This window comes from Pteropus medius, unplaced genomic scaffold (assembly GCF_902729225.1).
Source record: "Pteropus medius unplaced genomic scaffold, Ma_sr-lr_union100, whole genome shotgun sequence".
Taxonomy (NCBI): Eukaryota; Metazoa; Chordata; class Mammalia; order Chiroptera; family Pteropodidae; genus Pteropus; species Pteropus medius.
The window spans coordinates 7,746,399-7,770,520 of NW_024347791.1; the positions used below are offsets into that span (position 1 = coordinate 7,746,399).

General features: G+C 37.1%; 1 long non-coding RNA gene across 1 annotated transcript in view; it reads left to right on the forward strand.

The window, feature by feature from the left end:
* The window catches only part of LOC120614953 (uncharacterized), a 36,561-nt gene extending 12,937 nt beyond the window's left edge, over positions 1-23,624 (forward strand). Inside the window, exon 3 of the long non-coding RNA XR_005656153.1 lies at positions 23,434-23,624. This is a non-coding gene — a long non-coding RNA (uncharacterized LOC120614953). The remainder of the gene's footprint in view (positions 1-23,433) is intronic.
* The last annotated feature ends 498 nt before the right edge of the window (positions 23,625-24,122 follow it).

Sequence of the window (24,122 nt, forward strand, 5' to 3'; positions counted from 1 at the left end):
TATTTGCATAATTAAGTTCTACATAGATTATTTTTACTTCTTTGAAGACTAATTGGTTATGATTTTTTGCCTAAAGATGGTAGAAGACAACATATTCCATTTGCCTTATTTTGATGAATATTTACTGCTTTAAACTTCCACTCTATTACAGATAAGGCATCTTGAAAATTAATTGAAAGCAGAATTTAAATAAACATGAGTCTCTACCCACTTTAATTGACTTAAGTTTTTTGCCGGATGGGCTATCTTCAGAAGTTTATGATTTTGACCACAGCACAAAGTATTTAATCTATTAACCTCTAGAGAATTTATGTTGGCTGAGGCTTTTGATATGTGATATTTATGCTGAGACAACTTCATCCATTCTCTCTGTCAATCAATGAACATTCTACTACTACATTCTTCAAATATAGGCTCTTTCAAAGAAACAATTTAATAATATATAATAATAATTTTATTATTGTAATAATTATAGCAATAATATTAATAAAATAATTATAACAATACTATTAACTTATAATATATTTATATTAATAATATAACATTATAGTAATAATAATATAGGAATAGATGTCATTTATCTTATTTCATTCTCATCAATGACTCATGATGTTCGCATTTTATTATCACTATTCTATTGATGAGAAAACTTGGGCATGATATTAACTTTGTTTATCACATTCTTCTAGAAATGATGAACTCTTTACCTATACGTATGTTCTTTCCGCTTATTCATCCCACACATTCACTCTTCAAGACCCGAATCAAGTGCCTCTTCCCCCATGAGGCATTTAACAGAGCTTATGTGCAGAATTAGTCACCCCTCCTCAGTGTCCCTGTTATGTGCTTCTGAGGGCTTCTATTGTTATGCTTATCACACTGTTCCAGAAATATCCTCCTTTTCTATTTCTTGAACCAACTTTCCAGCAGGGAGATTGTTTTACTCATATCTGTGCCTCCAGTGCATCGTACAGTTAGCACCACACAAAGGATGGCTTTATAAATTAAATGTGTTTTTCCAGAAACAGAGGAAATGTCTTTTGTCCTTCCCTGCCATCTCTTCTTCTCAGACCTCTAGTGCTGTGGGGATTCCCCAATTTAAAACTGAGTGAGATGGCCAATAGCCAATTTCCACAGAAGCAGAAATAATCCAGGGTTATAGCACCACACAAAGAATTTTCAGCTAACAGCAAGGCCAAAGGTCAAGTTTGGGTTGAGCTGGTAAAATTGATGGCCTCCCTCTTCATGTCATGAAGGGTAGTGCTTGGCTTGGGTGTGAAAGGTCAAAAATAATGACTTCATGTATGTGCACACACACATGTGTATATGATATCATTCCTGTCAGCTCAATTTATTTATCTTTTCAATTGCTATTTATTGTCTTCTATATTCCATGTGTTGGGCTAGGTGCCAGGAATACAATTTTTACAAATAGTGAAAAGGTCTGATATGGTCCCTGCCCTCATGGAGCACACAGCTGACTGGGAGGAGGACAGACATTGAAGTTATTCCATCCTCTGAAGTTATCCACATCTGTCACATCATGATTCTTTATTCCTTGCCAGCCAGTTACCACCACATTTTCTCCACCACTATAGTGTCTGTCCTGGGCTCTTTTCCTGAGCGTAGGGCTAGATATGACCAATTACATTTAGTAGCTGTGCTGCATCACAGTGGGACAAAATCAGAAGGAAAACTATATTCATGGCTAATAACCAATATTTATTGAATAATTTTTGCACACCGGGCCTTATATTTCTCTTCATTTATTGTACTGTTTAATTACCACAATGACCACTAAGGTAGATGTTATTATCAACCCTGATTTAATAACAGTAATTACTAATGACATTTAGAGAGGTTAAATAACTTGTCTAAGATGACCCAGCTAGTAAATTAAGGAGATAAAATTAGGACCTAGGTTGTTAGGTCCCGAAGGCCATATGCTTTCAACCATTTAACTATACTACTTCCCTTAATTCTAGTGGTAACGAAGGAATCCAGTAAGTTACATTCTTGTCAGTTTATCTTAATTTTCCAAAACAGAACACTTTTGAGAATGAAAGAAGACCCTATTAACAATTGCCCCCAGGACAGCAGAGATAAGCTAGGACTTTTTGGGCAAACTGGAGCATGTGGCCATTCCTTTTGTATATATTTTTGTAGGCAATTTCGAGGCCGAACCTTTAGGAATATGTAAATTTAAATGTAAAGTCCTAAATACTTTAGTTTCCTTAAATTCATAAATCTAAGGCATAACATATGATAGTATAAAAGCTAGTATTTTCGTGGTTCCAGGTAAAGAGATCTAACGCTTAGGGAAACAAGTAAATTACAAAGTACACAAGAAATCCATGTATGATCTTGGACCACCTCTCACTGCTACTGATGCTCATGCCATCGAGTTAGCAGTGGGACCTGATGATGAGGTACAAGGCTTTATGGTCCCTTCACATTCTCATCTTCCAGTAGATAGTTGAATTCATTCGTCCATTCATTCTTCAACATGTTTCTTAAGAGCTTACATGCCATTTTGTGTGTGTGTGTGTGTGTGCGCGCGTGCACACGCGCGCGTGTAGGCACACCAGCCACTGAAGATAAACAAAGTGAATAAGTCTTTGTGCCCGCCCTCCACATTTTCACAGCCAGGTGTAGGAGGCAGACACATAAATGATAACTGCGGCAGCATGATTTTCCTTCAGGCATCAGCCCCCTCTAATCCTCTGAGTTATGAAAACACTTGCTTTTCCCCATCATACATTTTTGTCCCCAAATTAAAAATGTTAGTATAACAAAGCATTTATTGCTTCACTTTCTTTTGTAATTTATAATTTTGTAATTTATAATTTATCCTTATAATGACATTCGATAGCTTCGGTTGATAGATGAGGAAACTGAACTTTAAATTTTCTAAGACCATAGGGTGCAAAAACTGGTGAGTCAAGTTTCGAAATGTCAAAGTTTTCATTTACAAATCAGAGCTATACCCAAATTGCATTCATAGAATGCACCAGAAGGAAATGAATAACATCCCAGAATCTAAAAAGACTTCTATAAAATTAAATTAGGCTCTTTAGGCTATTGCAATATCTCTTCCATTCATGTGGGGATTATTCTTAAAATATTAAAACAGTCACTATCAACCACTTATCTATTTATTTTAGAGACCAAATGACCCTTAGGTCAACATAAATTGGCTAATATCAGTATTAGCCAGAAATATCCATTTGTTAAAAGGAGAGAAATCACTGCAATGACAGAGGTATGATTTCTTTGTCTGATAGTCATATACCAAACACAGCCACAAATAGCATCACTCCTGCAGGATCTGCATGCCACTGCCCCCATGACCACTCATGATAGAAGGCAAGTCCATTGTACAAAGTTGGAGCACTAGGTTTGAATGCCAACTTTTCCACTTCCTTAACTCTGGGGTCTCAGTCTTCTCCCCTGCACGTGAGGATAATAACAGGGAAGAGCACTTACCTCCTTGAATTATTGTGAAGGTTAAACAGGAAAATGTAAGCGAAGAATCAACAGAATAAGTAACAAGGAAACTGTACATAGTTGGTGGCCATCGTTAAAAGGCTGTGACACAGTTTAAACAAAATTAAGTGCACAGATTATTCTGGATTTACAATTGCTCAATGAAAAGACTTTTTAGAGTTTACAATTCTCATGACAAAAAGGGCTAAACACCATTGTATTTGAAAACAGTATAGTGTTTTGAAAATAAAATAAAGAGTTAGGCAGGCCCGGATTTGAACCAGTCTCTGACGTGCATTCACAGTGCGAGCTTCAGTAAGTTACTTAAACTCTCTGAGCCTCTTCATTCTCGTCTGTGACATGGGGATAAAAATGTCTTCCCTGTAATGAAGGCTATAATAAGGACATGAAAAACCTCACATGAAACTCAGTGATGACCGTCACTGGTGTTGTCATATGTACTGTCGGCTCCCAGCATGTTGCCCAGTGTCTCCATATAGCAAATGCTCACTAGTTAACTCAGTGAGAGAACTTCGCTTACACAGGGTGAAATGCTCAGTGCATCGTCACTATTTTTAATAACGCTTGCTGGTATTAGAGATTTGGGGCCGGGGAACAGGAGAGCACATCACAGTGCCTGCAATGTAATGGAACAACTGGGATTGGCCAAGAGTCATTATAACATACTGATCAAGGCAAACATCTTATCATCCTAAACTTAAATGCCATCCGGAGGTGAAGGACACCCCATTAGGGCAGTAAAACTCTGCTCTGTTTGACTCTCCTTATCAGCAGAGGGAATGATATGTTCACATATTAATCCATTTTTCACAAATGTCCTTTTATAATCCAAAGGCCACGTCCAGAGCACCCATGATTGAAATTCTTTTCATCTTGTTACTTACAGAGATGGCTAGACCAAACAAGCAAATAAACAAACAAACGAAAAAACCCTATAGTTTTTGTAAAACCTGTCACTGTATTCACAATTTCCAAAAGTGAATCCAGTCATATTTACCAAGTAAACCCAAAGTGCTGTGGGTAGAATTGGGAGAAGTCCTTATACATTCACAAAAGCAAGCCTGAGTCTTTGGATTGACCATTGGAGATAAATAAATATGAGCACTTACTATGCGCCAACCGCTGCATTTAATTCTTTACCTACACTAAGCTTCATATTATCTCGTTAAATTATCCAAACAACTCTGGGAGGTGTGTGATATGATCCTACTTTGACAGATGGGTACCAACCGAGACCAGAACGAGTTGTGTATAAGTGACTAACTTCTCTGCATGTGCTAAATTAAAAATAACATCGACAATGATTTTACTTTAGTGCCCACACAATTTTCTAAGATGCTCTTTTTAGAACTCTTGTCTTTCTGTAAATAGAGGCTTTGCCAAGCTGTACTTGGGATGGGAGTGAGGCAAAGACTTTCATAATACCACATTGGAACCTCAGCCAGAAAGCTAAAGATCTCCAGATTATTTTATAATCATAGTAAAAATAATTCAAAGACATTTAGGGATGCAGCTGAGATTCCACAACTGTGTACTTCTGAGAGTGTTTGCCGCCATGGCATCTTAGCAACGAAGGAGGAAATGACAGCATGAGAGATTAATTTAGAAATTATTAATACAGAGATTAAAGACTTCATTCCTTCTTTTGAGGCCATGGCTGACTAACCAGAACTAAATGCCATTTCCACAGTATGTTTTCAGTTCTCAGACTTTATTGGTAAGACTGAAGTTCAGTGTACAATCTGTTATCAACAAGGACCAAGTACATTGGGGTGTAATTATGCCAGGATGCAAACACTCGTTAAATGTTTTGGCTTGCAAATTTTCTTGCTTACGCTGGTAAACACTGAGTCATTTCCATGAATCCTCTATCTGATTGATAAATGGCCTGAGCCACTTGCCCCAGAGGTGAACATCTCTGCTTCAGGGATAATGGACAGGAAAAATCAAGGACACATTTAAAAGGGAGGTCCAGGCCTTCTGTCCTAAACAGCATTGATTATGATTCTGATTTGTCAGATTAATAATATCAAAATCATCCTTCGCAGTTCACATAGCACCTTTATATGCAAGTCTCCTTATGTTTTCCTTTAGGGAGACAAATACACAAAGAAACTGAGGGTCAAAGATGGAAACTGACTTGCCCAAACGATATAAGAAGGAAGTGAAAGAGTTTAGATCTGTGGTTCTCACACTTGAGTGTGCTTCAGAGTTACTTGGAGAGCTTGTTTGCTGGGCTTCAACTCTAGAGTGTGTGAGTCAGCAGGTCTGGGCAGGGCCCGAGAACCTGCATTTCTCTCAAATTCCCAGGCGATGCTGATGCTGCTACTGGCCTTCTCATTCCTAAGCCACTTCTCTTCTCTCCAGGCCACACTTCCCGTGCATGGCAGCAGCTCCCACTGGCTCTCTCCTCTAGCCATTTCAAATCCATCTTTCCTTAAAATGCAAAAACACAGAAAGTCTTATTTGAATTCAGATCTTTACAATCGAGTCTCATCCACCTTATTGAAACATTTTAACAAAAATGGAAAACACCTTTTTTTTTTTCTGGTAGGGGAAAGAACAATCACTAATCACAGTATTAAAGACTATTTAAAGAAAAACTGATTTGACGAGAAGACTTAAACTGTCAAATGTATTGTAGCATTCATGTAAAAGGCCTCATTTTCTGAAAAGAGACAGAATGAATAAAGTGAATATATAATCTGGTTGATATGTTCATGCCCCAAATCCTGTATAACTCTTCACAAAATGAGGAGTCTGAGATATATATTTGAAGGATTCCATAGTATCTAGGAAACCCCCATTATTTTCATTTAAAAACCGATTAGCCAATTCCAAATCTCCAATATTAGACCTCAACTCACTTTAAACCAGGATCTCACAGCTTTAGCCCTCTTGGCAATTTATTTCTTTGTTGGGGCAGATAAGTGATGTGGTCCTGTGCACTGCAGGACATTTAGCAGTATCACCAACCTCTACCCACCAGATTCCAGCAGAACTTCCTTAGTCATGAAAACCAAAAACATCTCCAGACATGGCCAAATGTTGGGAACCATGGCTTCACGAGAAGGAAGCTCAATTTGAGTTCCTATTTTGTACCCCTGGCTGAAGAGAGCATTTTGCATACAAGATAGTTTAGGTTGTTTAATGTGGATTAAGAAATGCTGAAAAGGCCTTAAACCCAAAATATTGTCTCTTCTCAGTTGCTATTCCAGAAATCCCACTAAATATTTGTTTTCCTTAGGCTAAGCCCAATAGTTACCACGACATTGTTTAACGATATGAAGCCCCTGGAAATAGTAACACGCTATCACTCATGCGTCAGTGGGGCTTTAGTTAAGGGACATTGCTTTGTGACATTGTGTGTGATTAATTTTGTAAATGTTCACTGAATTACTAAAAAGAATACTATTTTCTCATTTCAAGGTGCAAGGGTTCAATATGTAAGATATATATTCAAGAGTTTTAATTTCATTTTTCAGAATGTTTTGTGACTTTACTAATTATTTTCTCTGCTTAACCAACTTATTAGTTTCCCAAAGAGGTATTGTGAATTCATCATTATCTAATTGCTGCTTTGTATAGAGGGAACCTATATGGTGTGGTTCCCACAAGTCAGTATTGCTATAGTTGTCTAATAAATTATTTCTTTTGGCATTATTTCTAATAATGCTTTTTCCCTTCAATAAGGCTATACTTGCTTTCTTTTGGTTAATATTTTCCCAGTTTATACTTTTCCTTCTGATGACTTTCAATCTTTTACTGTTATTATATTTTAGTAGTGTCTCTTAGAAACAGCTTTAGCAGGATTTAATAATTTCGTTCATTTATATCTATATATTTGTTTTTGTCATTTAATTTTTTGTTTTCTTTTTCCTATTACTTCTTTTTTCTTAGTGCTTCTCCTCCCCGCCCCCCCGCCACCTTTTCCTACCTTCTTCGGATTAATGGACTTTTCTTTATTCCCTCTTTCCCAATCATTAATCTTAAATTATTTTTATACTTTAGGTACCCATAATTTTTAACTCTGTATTCAAAATTCTAAAGTTTGACAATATTTTGACAATCTTCTGTAACAAAACAAAAAACTTAGATTACTCATACCATATTTTATTATTGTTCACTAATTTGCTATTAATTTTTCTATTAAGTTTTTAATTTAAATAAGACAAATTACATTTCAGGCAGTCCTATTTAGTTTTTTTTCCCCCAAAATCTAACTGTGCTTTAGTTTTCAGTCTTTTTTTTTTAATTCAGGTTTTTATTTTCTATTTTATAATCTCCTTCAAATATAATAATATCTGAAATTATAGAGGTGTTTATCCTCCTCTTTATTGTGTCTACTGATTTTCCCTTATAGTGAGTCATTCCCTCATATTGTTTGTAATTTTTGACTGTGAGTTTATCTTGATCTGTATTTTTTTGCTTTGGTATCTTACATGCCAGGGTACAAGTGTCTCTATATAGCACACACTACGCTTCTGGTTTCTAAGATAAAGCCGTGTGTGTGTGTGTGTGTGTGCGCGCGCGCGCGTGCGTGTTTTGAGTATACCAGTGCAGTGTTAGAATGTACATTCCAAGGACATACCTGCAGACAGTTCAGGCTTAAGTTTTGATATTTCATGTGGAAGGTAGGGGCTTTCTCGTCCTGCCTAGAGCCTCAAGTAGATGAACATCCTTGCTGTTCTCATGACCTTGTACATGAAGGTTTTCTCCCCACACTCTTACATAGCGAGGCAACCCCACCAGGTTAGAACCTTATGCAAATGCCTCGGCTCCAGCTGCACATTTTGGGCAGGCCCAAGGCCACGTCTTTTCTGTCTTCTTGCCCTCCATGAACACAAAAACCCTACTTTTTAGCTATTGATTATGTCTCTCAATCCAGCCTCTCACTGGACTGTTATCTGCTCATTTGTTCAGTCTCTCCTCTAACTGTTCATTCTGGTTTTGGGGTGTTTCTCTTTCTTTATGTTGAATTCATGTATGTTTAACTAAACCATCTTATATTTTATCCAATGTGGTGTGTGTGTACATGTGTGTGCGTGCATGTACATGTGTAGTTAGTCTAGGAAGGGGCTCTGCACTGGATCTAACTACCATGTTACCAGAATTGAAATTATGTACTCATACATAACCTCATATAGACAGATATGTTTGAGTATAGTTTTTGCCACTTATTAGCTATGATTTACTTAACTTCCTTCTGTCTCAATTTCCTCATCCAAAAAAAAAAAGTTAATCATACCTACTGCATTTGACAGTCATAAAAATTAAATGAAATGATGCATATAAGCTGGGCACAGCACCTGGCATAGAGTAGCCACACAATAAATTCGAGCTATTGATTAAATGAGGTTGAGTACTGTTGACAAACTTTAATTATGTTGTTGAATATATCTAGCTCTACGGAATTTAAAAATTATTTCAGTTAGGTTTTGTTTATTTATTTTTAATAAACACAAACCTTTGTTTGTATATAGTATGCTTATTTTATTCTCCAGAGTCTTAAAAGAAATAAAAAACCATTTGGCCCACAGTATCTTCTTTCTGATGATATTTTAGTGTCCAGAAGTCCAAAAATTGAAAAGATAGTGTCTTTGAGCCCAAATCGTTTGTATACCTGCCATTTGTCTGCCAGTTTAGCCACCTCTCTGATTCGATTTACTGCACCCAAAGCTGAGAGCTGTTTCCCTGTGTCCTAACTTTTATGAAATTTTCAAGCAAAAGATTCAATCTGTCATGGGCAATGTTTATCTAATAAGCAACAAAAATCTGTGAAACAATTAGAAGCTAAGGAATGGCATAATCCAGTTTGTATTCTGAATAGATGGCTATTTTTGAAAGATAAATTAGAGGAAGATATAGTAGACAGGATTCTAAATGGTGCCCAAGATTCCAACTCCCTGGTGTTCACACCTTGTATAATTCTCTACCCTTGAGTATAATGGGCTAGTCATTTCATTGATTAGATTACATTATATGGCAAGTGATGGTAAGTCACTCCTGTGATTAAGAAATATTATATATAGGATTAAGTCTTAACATACTAGGCTGAGGAAGGAGGGAAGTCAGTGAGATATTCTCCTACTGACTTGGAAAAAAAGCAACTTATGTGTTTATGGAATGGGTCTTGTGATAGAAACAGTAGGTGGCTGAGAGTGGCCCAAGTTGATGGGCAGCAAGAAAGCAGAAACCTTAGTTCTACGACTGCAAGGAATTAAATTCTGCCAACTGCCCCATGAGTATGGTAAAGACCTAGCTTCCAAAAGGAACATAATCCAACCAATATCTTGACTTCGACATTGGAAGATCCTAAATAGAGAATCTAGCTATGCTGTATCTGAACTTCTGACCTATAGAAACTGTGAGATAATAAATGGGTGCTGTTTTAATCTGATATATTTCTGGTAATTTGTTACATAGCAATAAAGTTATGTAACAACATTAGGTAACACTGGAGACAGAGAGATGAGTTGGATTATTGGAATAGTCTAGGTCAAAATGAGAAGGATCTGTAATAACATCGAGTCTATTGGAATGAAGATGATAAGAGCATTGAATAAAGATCCATTAATAAAGAAAACATGATAAAACTCAGTCACCCACTAAATATCAGAATGGAAAGTCCCAGATCTTGATGGCTCAAACTAAATTGAGGAAAGCAAATATGAGAAAAGTTTCATTAGGAACATAATGGGTTCGGTTTGGGACAGTTTGGGATTATTAGCAAAAATGACCATAATTATTTCCCTCCATGTATCCACACTTCTTTGCAGTGAGAGTTTTTAGCTTTTACCACCAGGAAGTAAAATCTATCCACCTCTCTCCACTCGCCCCTTGAATTTGGGCTGGGTTTGAGACTTGCCCTGGCCAGTATAAAGCAGAGAAAGTGATGATGTGCCAGTTCTAAGTCTAGGCCTCGAGGGGACCCAAATACTTCTACCTTATCTCTTGGTACCATGTAACCTCAACGTAAGCAAGCCTAGTCTTGTCTACTGCCTCAGATGGAAGACCATGCATAGCAGAGAAAAAATATCTTGACCGAAGCCATCCTGGACCAGCCAGCCCCTACCTTACCAGGAAGCTGACTATAGACGTAGAAGAACTACTCAGCTGAGCCCAGCCGCAAATGCCAACCCACAGAATCATGAGCTAAACTAATAGTTATTGTTTTGAACCACGAAATTTTGGGGTAGTTTATTATACAGCAAAAGTTAACTTTTATAGAAATATTAAGTTTGAGATACCTGTGAAATATCCATTTAGGCATGAAGGGAGTTTGGGTTCTAGATCTGGATCTTAGTAGAGCAGATTAAGTTCAAGGTAGAGACTAGGAGTGATCAACATAAAGATGGTCCTTGATGTCAAATATAAGATATAAGAATATTTTTTTTTTATTCTGAACAAGACACTAATTTTCTGATGATAATGACTACTACAAAAATATTATTCTTCATTCAACTCTATTATCATTATTTCTGAAGAGAAACTATCGTGAAATGAACAATTAGGAAAAATGCCTCCAACAAAAGTAATTAATTTTCTCTTGAGCTCGTTTTAAGTGTTATGCAGCTTAAACCATTTATCCCAGAATTAAATGTTTGGAAAACACAGTCAAAAGTTTCTCTTTCACTAGAACTGTTTTATCTTTACTTTTCCTAGTAGACCACCCTACCTGATGTATATGTCACATATCCATGCATAATGGATATATAGCTGGAAAGTGAGAGATAACCAACAGCTGTGTGATTCAGTGTAACCTACAAGTCTCTTCCTCGTGTGATCTTTGCAATAACCCTGTGAAGTTAAGATTATGACTATCCCCATTATACAGGTGAAGAAATAGAAATTCCTAAGTTTAGAAAATTGCTCAAGGTCACGAATAAATTAAATGGCCAAGGTTCAAACCTGGTTTTCTAACTCAAAGTCTGTCCTACTTCCCACCATACAACCACATCCTAAAGGAGTTTTCACATATATAATTGAGAATTCAATTCTCACCACTACTTATAAGGTATCACTAAGCATTCAAAAACCTTCCATGTCTTATAAAGCTTTCTTCTTGTCCTCCCAACACACTTTTACACAGATTAGTTGCCCTGCCTAAAATCCCATGGATGCCAATCCACATGGCCCAAGAAATAGGGCAGGACCAGACTGGGTTATGCTCCCGAGTGAGTCACGCTAACCTATCTTGTCATTAAAAATGGCTCTGAGTCTTTATCTGCCCACAAACTCTAATTAATGATCATTTAACTGTACTGTCAACTCTGTTTAAATTTGAGTGATACCAGTTGTTTCTTCCCTGGGCCGACCAATAGAAACAGGGGAAGGCAGTCATGCATGCCATTGTCCAAGGGGCTCTGGGCCTATAGCAGCCCAGTTTAATGGGCATTCAGAGCTCATTAGTGAGGAAACACATCAGGAGTGACCGCTCTGGTGCCACACGTTGCAACTAATAGCACTGCCGAACAGAATCGTTTCTGTTTCTGCTCACTTGTTGTGAAATCCTTTCAATGTCAACAAGTGGTCGTGTCGGCAGGAGCCCGCCATCCTGCCCAGCAGTTTTATCCGTTGCTCCCCTGTGCCAGACTTGTGTCCTCCTCCATTGTCCAGTCCCACAAAGGAGCCTGAGCAATCACAAAGCTTTCACAGCCATTCATCATCAGCTCACCGATTCTGTGGGCAAGATTGCCCGCCAAAGTTTGGGCCAGTCCTGTGGGCATGGCATGTGTGGATCCACAGGCTGGACACCAGGCCTATGCCCCCGCCTTGGGAATCTGAACTGCACAGACATATACAATTTGATTATTTTCTTATCCAAGAGAAAACCAAAATTACAGGTAATGTATAGAATTGGACTAAAGATGTACCAAGAGCATAGTAAAAAAATGCAGATGTGGCTAGATTGCGCAAATTATTTTATCAGACAAAAACATTCCATAGTTTGGAAAAGAGGCAACTCTCTGATCAAAAGGAGGGTGCACCAAATAAATAGATTTATCTGCTCAAGGGATGTATATTCTTTTATTCCTGAATAACTTGGTGCATTTGAGAATAGAAATTAAAGCTGTCAATAAAATGCCATTTAAGCTTTCTAAGCTACATTAGATTTTTAGAAAGAAAGGTAATATTCCCATTTGTGCAATGTTTCGATAACTAGGTGGTTGAAAATTGGTCATATTTGCTTGAAATACAGAAGCACTAAAATGATTCTCCAAATATAGCATCTCATACCTCAGGACAAATGTGTTGTATTTTAAGTAAAAGAATAAAATCTCTTCTTGGAGACAATACTGCTTTGTTTCTTCAGAGTTCTCCCCCAAATTGTTTGTTGTAATTCATTTTGCATTTGACTAAATAGGCAATGATTAAAACGATAAAGAGCTTGAACCCTTCAGGTCATCCTTCAAGCCCCAAACCTGGCCCCTGTATGCCTTCTGTGTCCAACTTCTGTCTGCTCTTATATATAATTCTTTTTAATTCAGACCCTACTAGATTTTAAAATTATTGGCTTCTGTGTCTGCATCCCTTGCAAGACTGAGAGCTGCTAGAAAGCTATTTCTACTTCTTGCTCATTTTGGTTGACTCAGCATATATAAGTGAGTAGATGAGCAATAATTATTTGTTGAATTAAGTAATCAATGTTGCAAAGGTGTCAGAAAGTGAAACTATGTCTTGTATTTTCTTCAAGGTACCACAAAAAGTGGTTAACCACTTAAACATTTTGGAGCATTACATCCAGTCCACATTTGAAAATTTGGGGCTTTAAGATATAATAGGTAAAAATTATTTCCTAATCAACATATTCGCAGTAGGATGAGAAAAAATTTAAATATCCATGTTCAAATATCTAACAACATATCACCAAATTCTTTTTGTATTTTCTTCTTAAGATGTGGTTTCTGTTGTATCTGCTGTCATTGTCACCATAGTGTCCAATAATTGAGCATCTAGTATGTGTCAGACACAAACTAATAACAACGGTCTTTGCATGTTCAAATCCACCCAGCTGTCTTTATTAATTCTATGAATATGCAGGGTAACATTATGGCTGTGCAATCTTTCTATGAATTATTATAGCTGCCACCCTATGCAAAGGCTGGGTGTTTATAAAATATTCTGAAATACCATTGTGGTTGGGATGTTTCAGATGCTGAAGAGATGCAAAGAGGCAAGGAAATTCTGTTTCTAATGGACGCTCTGTTATTCTTTTTTCTTTTTTAATTTTTTTTTTATGATATTCCTTTCACACAACTCTTTCAAAAGATAACTGTCTCACACATGGGTTTTACCTCTGTGGTCAAAGATGCACAATGCCAAGGTTAAGCACTTAGCCCTTGCTTCTTTTTGAGGGAAGAGATGACATGCATTAATTTTCAAAGGAAATGTCCAGATGGTAGCTAAAAATGTAGAATTTGAAGTATTTTGCCATTATTAAAATAAGAAAAACAAAAAATAATGAATGTCTTATAGTTTGCTTTTTTAAAAAGTCTCTTTAGTTCCTTAGTAGATTAGCTCTGACCTTCATAAGTACAGTTTGGTTATAAATGTTTGACATGAATTTTCTCACTTAATCCTTTTAAGGATCCTGTAAGATAAGTCTTACTATTATTTCCACTTGAAAAAACTGAGGCATAGAGGAGCTAATCAATCTGCCCAGGGTTAAGGAGCTGGAGAGCCCTAGAACCAGGGTTGAGCTTCCTTTTAGGGCCTGTGTCCTTGATAAGAGAATATGCCTCCTGTGGTTCCCAGTATGAGGACATGGCTGAAGTTTAAATTTACCTTGCATTGTTTGACTGTTGCAGATGAAAATTTCTTTAAATAAGTCTGCAATGGTGGAGCTACTTTGGCAATATTGGCCCAGTGTTCCTAGTAGGATGTCCCTAAGAGGACTGTTCTACATGCAACTTGCTATCTCCTGCTCTTCAAGCTCTGCAAGAACGACTCATGCCACCTGACCACCTCTCACATTTTACAACAGGACACATTGGTGTCTGTTTTGTTTTTGCCTTGCAATCCTCACACGGAGGAAGTAATATAGAACTCTTGGTAAGAGCAGCTTTCATGTCCCCATTTGCATGAGAGCCTTGCAGCACATTTCTTTGGGGGACTTTAAAAAGAGTAATTGAATTGTTTAAATCAAATTTGGGGTCCCCTGTCACAAATCATTACCTTGTCTTTCCTCTATCTCCTTGTTCTTCGGATTAATGGCACATACCATACACTGACCTCCATTAGCTTAATTTGGTTGAGACATTTTCCAGCCCATATCATCAAAACGAGAGAGAGAGAAAATTATGTTGGCCAGGGGACCATCTGTGGAGTGCAAAATATTACAGAAGCAGATATTTTCCTGCACATTCTCATTTTTCATTTTTGAAACCACCCTATATACAACTCTAGATACTTATAATTGCCAACTCAATGCAATTCTCAGATTTCGGACTTGGATTTGGTAAATGAGACTGGTATTTCTATCACCTAGGATTAAATTCAAAATATTCTTAACCTCAAATCCTAACACATGAGCTGCATAAAAAAATGAGAAAGGCTTTGACTTCTGAATCAAACATTTTTTTTAACTGTGTGCCATATATGGCTCTCAAGTGCTATGCTCCTAGCATTTCATGAGATGTGCTATGAAATTCAGTCATCTCCAAGCACACTTGCTTGATACACTCAATTTTTAGTGCATTGATTCATTAACTAGGGCTGGTTCCTTCATTCTGTAACTAAGTTTTTCTAACTTAGTTTTTCTTAACTAGGTTTTTAACCTTGGTTCTTAATATATATATACACATGTATACATGTGTATATATATATCTGAGATTAAAAAATATGATCTATAGATTTAATGGTCACAATACAATTCAATTACACATGCATTTTTTTGAATATGTTCCAGGAATTATCCCAGGCCTGAAGGACACTGCCTGAAGTGTAAAGAAAGTACACTCCTCACTAGAGCACAGGTAGAATGATCACTTACCTATAAAAATCTTAAGGTATTAAAAATTCCTTCCATAAACTCCATAGAAACATAGGGTGGAAGTCTGGTGAAGTATATTGGAATGGAGACAAGAGACTAGATGATGACCCTGATTCTTCCTTAAGCAGCTGTGTGACTGTGGTCATATCACTCAATCTTGCCAGGTCCTAGCTTCCTCTATACCAGGGCCTTTATCCGCCCCCTACCGAAGACCCTTTAAATATCTTTTCCTCTGGTTCCTTATGTGTTGAAAGACTTAATTTTTGAAAAAAGAACATTTATTAATGATTAACTTGTTGTTCATTAATGATTTATTTTCTATTACAAGCATCCATAGCATTGACAACCAGACGTTTTCATAAACATGAAACCACAAGGTTGCCACAGTAATTTTATGACTGTATCTGAAATAAATAAAATCATTTTTTTAAAGCAAAGGCCAGAGTTGCTTGAACTTTCTCAATTAGTGGCACTTTTAAGGCCTCAAATTTTTTTCATGGTGTTCCTAGGCCAAAAAAATATCCAGCAGTTCTGTTCATTAAGTACCTAGGTCCAAACAATTTGGTAGGGATTAATGTCCTGGTAACATAGTAGCCAGTCAAAAAAATAATACACTTAAATTAAAAAATATATATTTTTATTTTATTATGGAACCACAATTATTTACTAATAGGACATATGTGCCTATTGGGGACTACATATCTTTAAATTTTTGAAATTAGATTTGCAAACAGATTATTAACAGATAATAAATTATTTCCTGATGAGAATTGACTTGCTTTTATTACAGCAATTATGGAAAACTCAGTATCACAAAGATAGAACATTATCAAAATAAATATAGCACAATCTAATGTTGAAACTGTGAACTACCTTGAGCTAAAAATTTCCCTGGCATCTGACAGATGTTGAGTTTTGTTGTTTTTCGAAAATTTTAAATTATACTACTGTGCCCCTTTGTGTTCATTGACATCCCCCCAAATAATCTTACCCCAGTATTCCTTAGTACAGTTTGGGAATCACAGAACTAGGCAATGGCCAAATGTTGAATTATCACTAGGCTTTTTGAAAATTACAGAAAGAGCTAAGAGGTGCCATTATGACTTTCAGAGACCCCAAGTCGGGAATCACTAGACCAAAGGATCTCTAGAGTCTTCCCTTTTAACTCTAATATTATACCCTTCATCCACTCAGTATTTAGAGCCTACTATGGGTTGAAAATTGATCCAAGATCTTAGGCTATATCATCAGACAAAACAGACAAAAATCTCTGCCATCACAGCAATTGTGTTCTAGCAGAAGACAAAAAAATAAACATAATGAATAAGTGAATTATGTTGTGTGTTGCAAGGTAATAAGTGGAGAAAATCAGAAGTCCCCAGGGCAATTACAATTTTAAACAGGGTTGTTGGGAATAGATCTTATTGAAAAGTGACATCTAAGCAGAGACTTGAAGAAAGTGAGATGTCAGTCCTACACAAATCTGGGATAAGACTGTCTCAGATGAGACAGTCAGTACAGGCTCTAAGGCAGCAGAATATCTGAGGGTGCTCAGGGACCAGCAAGGACACAAGTGTGACTGAATCAGGGCCATCAAGAGATGGATTGATGGTAGAAAAAGAGGTCACAGATGAAGCAGAGTTGGAGGCAGAACAGGTGAGGCTGGTAGACCACTAGAAGGGCGCTTTGTTTTCGTATGGAGATGGAGAGCCAGTAGAGGCTCTGACTGGTACTGTGACATGATCTGACTTACATTTTAACAGGATCACTTCAACTATAGCATTAAAATAGAGTACAGGGATAGAGGAACAATTAGAGAGCTATTACAGTAATCTGTGTGGCAGTAATTATGATATGATATGATAATATATAACATATGAAATCATATGTTGCTATATATTATAATAAGTATATATTATATGTTTAGTAATATAGTTGATGGCAACTTAAGATAGTTTCGGAAGAAGTAAAAATGACTTCTGGATGTATTCTGATGGTAGAAACAAAAGGACATTCTGATGGATTCTGGAATATGAAAGAGTAAAGTCAAAAGACACTAATATTTAGGACCTAAGGCAAAAAGGAAATGTTACAACTTTCAAGATTTTAAAACATTGATATTACTCAGCCCCTAAAATAATAAAATTAACTTTGATGTTTGATTTTGAGTGTTTCTATTTTGTTTACCTTTTACACTCAATATTGCTTAACTTAAACAATTTTACCAGGAAATTACTTCAGAACACATTAGTAACAGTTCAATCCAACCAGGTGCATAATCAAAACCCAGATATTTAATGAAAAATATCTTTTCTCCAACAAAGAGGCATCTTGAATTTTAAATAGCAGGCAAGGTCTAGGCCTTCTGGATGCCTTAGAAATAAATTATACTTCTCTCTTGTCCTCAAAAGATGTACAATTTAGGAGGGTAAAAAAGATATATACGTAGGAAATATTTAAAGATAAATGGACCAGAAAAAAAGGTGCAAATAAAGAAAAGATGACTTCTAGCTTTTGATGTAGAAGGGGGATGTCAGGGAAAAGGACTCATGAATTAAATGGGCCTCCAGGAATGGATGGAGCATAATCCTGTTGAGATAAAAAGGAAGAGTAGCCCCTAGGGTCTACATATTAAAACAGAGCCAGGAATGGATGGTTGCTTTTAAGGTAAGATTGCTTTTGATACCAAGATAGAGAAGACATGAGCGGAATTTGAAATTGATTCAATAGAAAATGAAGAACCACTCAAGGCCGTTCAGCAGAGAACTAACTTGAGGGAATTCAATGTATAAGGCAGAAGGGAGGGATGAGAAACCAATAACATATGACATAAGTAAGAAGGGAATAAAGACCTCATCTAGGCTAGTGGCAGGAAATGTAGAGACAGGTCACAGATTTAAGAGATTGTAGGCTGGGCTTTCTCCCAACAGTACCTTGAGTAAGAGGAGGACTTTCAGGAGATCTCATTCATGTCCACCAAAATACCTGTGCTGGAGTGCTTTCCTCCCACACCATCATGTCCTCTCTAATATGCAGAACAGAGTCAATTCTCTACCTGAAGAGATGGGTGAAATGGGAGAGGTTTAGAAAGTCAAAGATAGAAGGCTTCCCACACATGGCAAGTTGGGTGAGGACTGAGAAAAGAAAGTCTCAGGCTGCCCTAAGTCCTAAGTCATTTAGGACCTAGATGTCCTAAGTTATTTCTGCTGGTTACCATCTAGAGATGAGTACCAGATGTCATCAAAAGGACCATGAATAGAGCTGCCCAAAATGGCCAGATACATTGATCATTACAAACCTCTACAGTGAGCACTGGCTCAGCTCCCCATGGTTTACAGACCTGGCTAAGGATAAAATGCACAGGAATGGAAACTGTACAAGCCAAGAATGTGGTCAATCCTGGCCTCCTTGTCCTGGAGCCCATCAACCCCCTTCCTTATTCACATTCTCTCTGGTCCTCTCATTTTTCCCTCCAATCTAGTGGCTATAGGTAGGGGAGCTGGAACTAACAATAGATTTCTTCACATACAGTGTTTACACACTGAGTTATTTTGGAGTCTTGGTTTTTGAATTCAAAGGCCCAAGATTATTTCATTCTGTGACGTTTCTTTACTTCCCCGTGAGTGGTGGTCTTTGTAACACAGAATGTATATGTAAAAGCACAGGATGTGTGTGTGTGTGTGAATGTGTGTGCATGCTGTGGGTGTGTGTGTGTTGTGGGTTGGGGGGCACATTATCTTGTTTATCAAAATATCCTGCTATAAGAGTATACAGTTTGAATCTATAGGTTTTAGTGACCGGTTAGATAGGAGAATGTTAGAGAGATGGAAGCAGGTTTAACAATAACTAACTGAGATGTGGTCAGACTTTGTTGGAGACTCATGAGACATCTTTGGAGAAATAAGAAGCCAGGTGTTAGGAATGAATGACTGCAGAAATCTCTGCTCAAGGTTGAGATTTAAGGTTGTCGTGATAGAAGAGATCTCCTACTAAGAATCACAGGACAAGATAAATTGCTAAGAAAGAAAAGAGGAGGGTTGCAAAAAAACCCCAGAACTCTAGGGAAGGTCCATAATTTCCCGTGCAAGTAAAGTGATGCTCACGGTGATGCGACAGAGCCTTCTAGCTTATGTGGAGCAAAAATGACAGATGTTCAAGCTGGATTCAGAAAAAAAAGGAGGAACTTGAGATGTAATTGTGAACATTCTTTGGCTACTGCAGTGCTCCAAAGGATTTCAAAAGAACGTTAGTCTATGTTTTATAGACTACATTAAAGCCTTTGACTGTATGCATCATAAAAAGCTATTGGTTGCTCTGGAAAAAAAAAATGAGTGTGTCTCAGCACTTGAATGTCCTTATACGTAACCTGTATTGTGGACCAGAAGCTACTGTCAGGACAGGATACAGTGAAACAGAATGGTTTCCTACAGGCAAAAGTGTCAGACAAGGGTACATTTTCCCTCCTTATTTGTTTAATCTGTATGCAGAACATATCACATCAAAAACTGGGCTAGACTCAGAAGAAGGAGGAGTGAAAATTGGTGGAAAAAATATCAATAATTTAAGATATTCAGATGACTCCATCTTGCTGGCAGGAAGTAGCAATGATTTGAAATGACTTCTGATGAAAGCAAAAGAAAAAAGTGCCAAAGCAGGGGCTGCATTTGAGCACCAAGAAGACAAAAGTCATGGCTACAGAAGAAATATACAACTTTAACATAGATAATGATAATATTGAAATTGTTAAAGATTTTTCTGGCCTTGATTCAGTCATTAATTCAAATGGAGACTGCAGACAAAAAAATCAAGAGAAGGCTGAGACTAAGAAGGGTAGCAATGAAAAAATTAGGAAAGATTACCAAGAGCAAAGATGTGTCATTAGAGACAAGTCTAACATCATTCACACCCTCGTATTACCAATTACTACATACAACAGTGAAAGCTGTACAGTAAAGAGGACTGACAGGAAAAAAATAGATTCATCTGAAATACAGTGTTAGAGGAGAGCTCTATGGATACCCTTGGCCATCAGAAAGATGAACAAGTGGGTCCTAGAGCATCATTGGAGGCAAAAATAACAAAACTGAAACTGTCTTACTTTGGGCTCATCATGAAAAGATAGGGCTTGTTTTTGTAAAAGATAATAATGCTGGGAAAATAGAAGGCAGAAGAAAAGAGGAAGACCAACTGTGAGATGAATCGACTCCATAAAAGAGGCCCTAGGCGTGAGTCTACAGGAGCTGAGCAGGGCTGTTGAGGACAGGACATCGTGGACGTCTGTCATTCGTAGGGTTGCCAGGATTCAGAGCTGACTCAACAGCATGTAACACACACACAGGGAAGGTCAGAACAAGAGAAGAGATGCCAAAGACAGAACTCTGGGAATAGAGAGTAATGAGAGGAGTCCGTGAAGAAATGAACAGGAAGAGACCAAGGATGGTGACACGTCACAAAGGTGTCAGGCTTAGTGGTTGTGGACAAAGGGGCAAAGAGTTGTTTATGCTAGAGCAAGTTCAAGAGGCCCGAGGATAAAAACAATTTGGCCCCTCACACACCCTAGTAATAGTCTTGGCTGCATAGTAATCAAATATTTCAATATGTAATTATGCCACGAAACAACCTTTTTAAAAACTTGTGGCAACAAAGGCTTGAGAATTATTCAGTTGGTACTTCATGATACTCAATCAATATGGATAGATAGGAGTGGGGTAGATTGGGTCATTGGGGTGGGGGAGGCAGGAAAATACATTGTACTGAAGTCATTCAATAAATAAATAACATTCTGAGAAAGAATGTCTCAGATGAGATGTGAATTGCTGTAAAAGATGTATTCTTTTGTTGTTACAGTAAAAGAAGCAGCGGCACAGTATAATTAAGAATTCTGTTAACTTAGATCTAGTTGTGAATATTTTCATGTTGTAATATCACAGAAACTGGAAATCCAAGGTACTTTTAGCTAGGGTAGTATAACAAAATCCCATATTCAAATCCTGTTTTTCTTCTAGCAAATTAACAAAAGAGTGTAAATAAGGAATTTGATATCCCTTCTATTATTAGCTTCCTACATCTTCAGAGCACATAGTCTCCTAAAAAGCTATGGATAGCAGCAATTCGTGTGCTTCCCTCTCTGTTCTCCAATGACAGACTTGTGGCAGACAGGTAATAGAAATCTCTTCAGCCCAATAGCTGTTATAGGAAACTAACATCCTTTGCGTTGCCCAGCAAGAAATGCTAAGAATCAGAGAAAGCTCTTCTCTAATAAGCAAAAACAAACCAAATAAGCAATTGCTTTTCTTTGTACACCGACTCTTCTCTCCAAGTATTCTGATAAGCTACCATCATATCATCTGTCAAGTACTATCGATGACATCCAACCTCCCAGTGCCCTCTCCCACCAACGTTCTCTTGTATTATGAAATTTGACAAACCACTAGATAAAATAAAAGTCACTTAGCCTCACAGTGAGGGCAGAATTTAGTGTTGTAGGAAAAAACAGCCTTGTGCATTCAATGACATGGCTCATCTAGAGGGAAAAAGTGATTTCAACTGAAACACATTATTGTTTTATGTGTTTTTAAAGGCAGAAGGTAGATAAAAGCCTGCAATGTCTTTTAAATGAAGGACAACAGATCTTTGGGCTTGGCAAATGAAGCATGAGTAACAAGCATCTATGCCTTGATCACAGTATTTATAACCGACAATTGAATAATCCCAGTCCCCAGATTAATTATAGATTTGTATTTTCTTTTACTAACATTAGAATTTTTATTTGGATGAGACTTTACATTTCTTCTGTTCCTTTCTCCCATTTCTATCTCAAACCAAAGGGAGGACAGTTCCCATATCACATTACCATACTAGATACAAAAACAGAAAATGAAGAGAAGATATAATGAACTACAAGAGTGGTCTGTGACCCCAGGGAAATGTTTGTTCATGTATCTTTTTTTTTTTAAATTTAAGACTGCAAAAGAAAAAAAAAAAAAAAAACTTCACAGAGAAGTAAACCTGAGACATGATTCAAGAGCCAGACAGTTCAATGAACAGGATAATCGGGGTAGTTTTTGACAGGTGCGGCTGCTTGCCTATAGCTGGCATATAATCATTACCATTTTAATAAGGCTCTAATAGGGGGGCTGATCATTCAATGGGGTGTGAGGATCCTAATTCAGCTCCCAATCCCACATGAATGTGCTAGAATTTGCAAGCTTTGTTTTCCTCTTTTGTACCTCTGAATGCCAATAATTACTGGCTATAGATTCAAAAATTCTTAGAACTGGAAGCTAAATTAGCTCTCCTAATACTGCACAAGAATGTCAATACTCATAAAAAAGGAAGCAAGTGGTTTTTTTGTATTCTTTTTTTTTTATTATTATTACACTTGTAAGCATTGTGAAGACCAGCAGTTGAAGTGGGCTGGCTTACAGCATAATAATGACATTACTGTCTTGCATGAAGAGCCCTCCCCCTTTCAGGAACAAAAAGTTATCCATTGGTCGAAATAAAATAAATCTTATAAAAAACATACATTGCTTTTAGCTTTCTGCTTTTCTTGCTGTGAAAGACTTCTCTCTGGTCTGGTTTAGAGACAATATTTGTAAATATTCTGTAACTCCCAGTCGAAATGCAGACATCTCCCTGAAAAAAAAAAAATCCTTGGATCATAGGTGGAATTATAATAATAATTATTATCATATTAGATATCATTACTTAGCACAATGTTCTGGACACTATGCTTGATGCTTTATGTGGATTATTACATTTAATCCTTCAACACCTCTATAAAGTTGGTTTTTTTTTCTTAGGCCCATTCACAGAGGATGCCACTTAGAATGATCAGATAATTCACCAAAAGGCATACATCCAGTAACTGGTGGAGAAAAGATTCAAACTGACTATACAACAGAATTTCAATTTATGTTTTTTTATAGGTGGCACTCATCTGAAGATCGTCAAGGCCCGTGCATTTAATTCAGTGCTGACTGTGCCTCACTCCACATCCTACTCAATGTCACAAGATGCCACAGCTATTGACTTCCCCACTGTTGGCAGAAATGTTCCTCCATGGAGCTAGGAAAACTGGCTGATGGCGCTTTGGCTGATTCCAGGAATTGACTTTCAGGTGAATTGACTTTCAAATTCACCTTCTTTTATATATCAGACCACACATTCTCTCCAAACAAGCCAAGGAAAATGAAATCTTTGGTTTTTGATAGGAAAGCTCCAAAATGTCATTCATTTGTACTGACAACTTGCTACATTATTGTTCTTTGGGAGTCATACTTGTTAGCTTCTAACACGGTGCATGGAGGTAGCTAGGTACCAAAAACACTTTTGGTTAATATCGCACAAATGCTTACCTAAAAACAAAATCTCTTCTGTGACAATCAGTGACTTACTGAAGTTCCATGTGTCTGTCTTTATAGCCTAAGAATACTGATTACCTATCAAAAACTATGGTCAAGACTTGTTTTGTCTGGTTGATATATTTTATTCATAAAAATTTAAACTAAATTTTGAATCCAGTTTTCATGATACTTCAGAATTATTTTCACTATGAATCAAGATCACTAGGGACCTTTAAAATATACACACACATATATACACAAATAAAATCTCC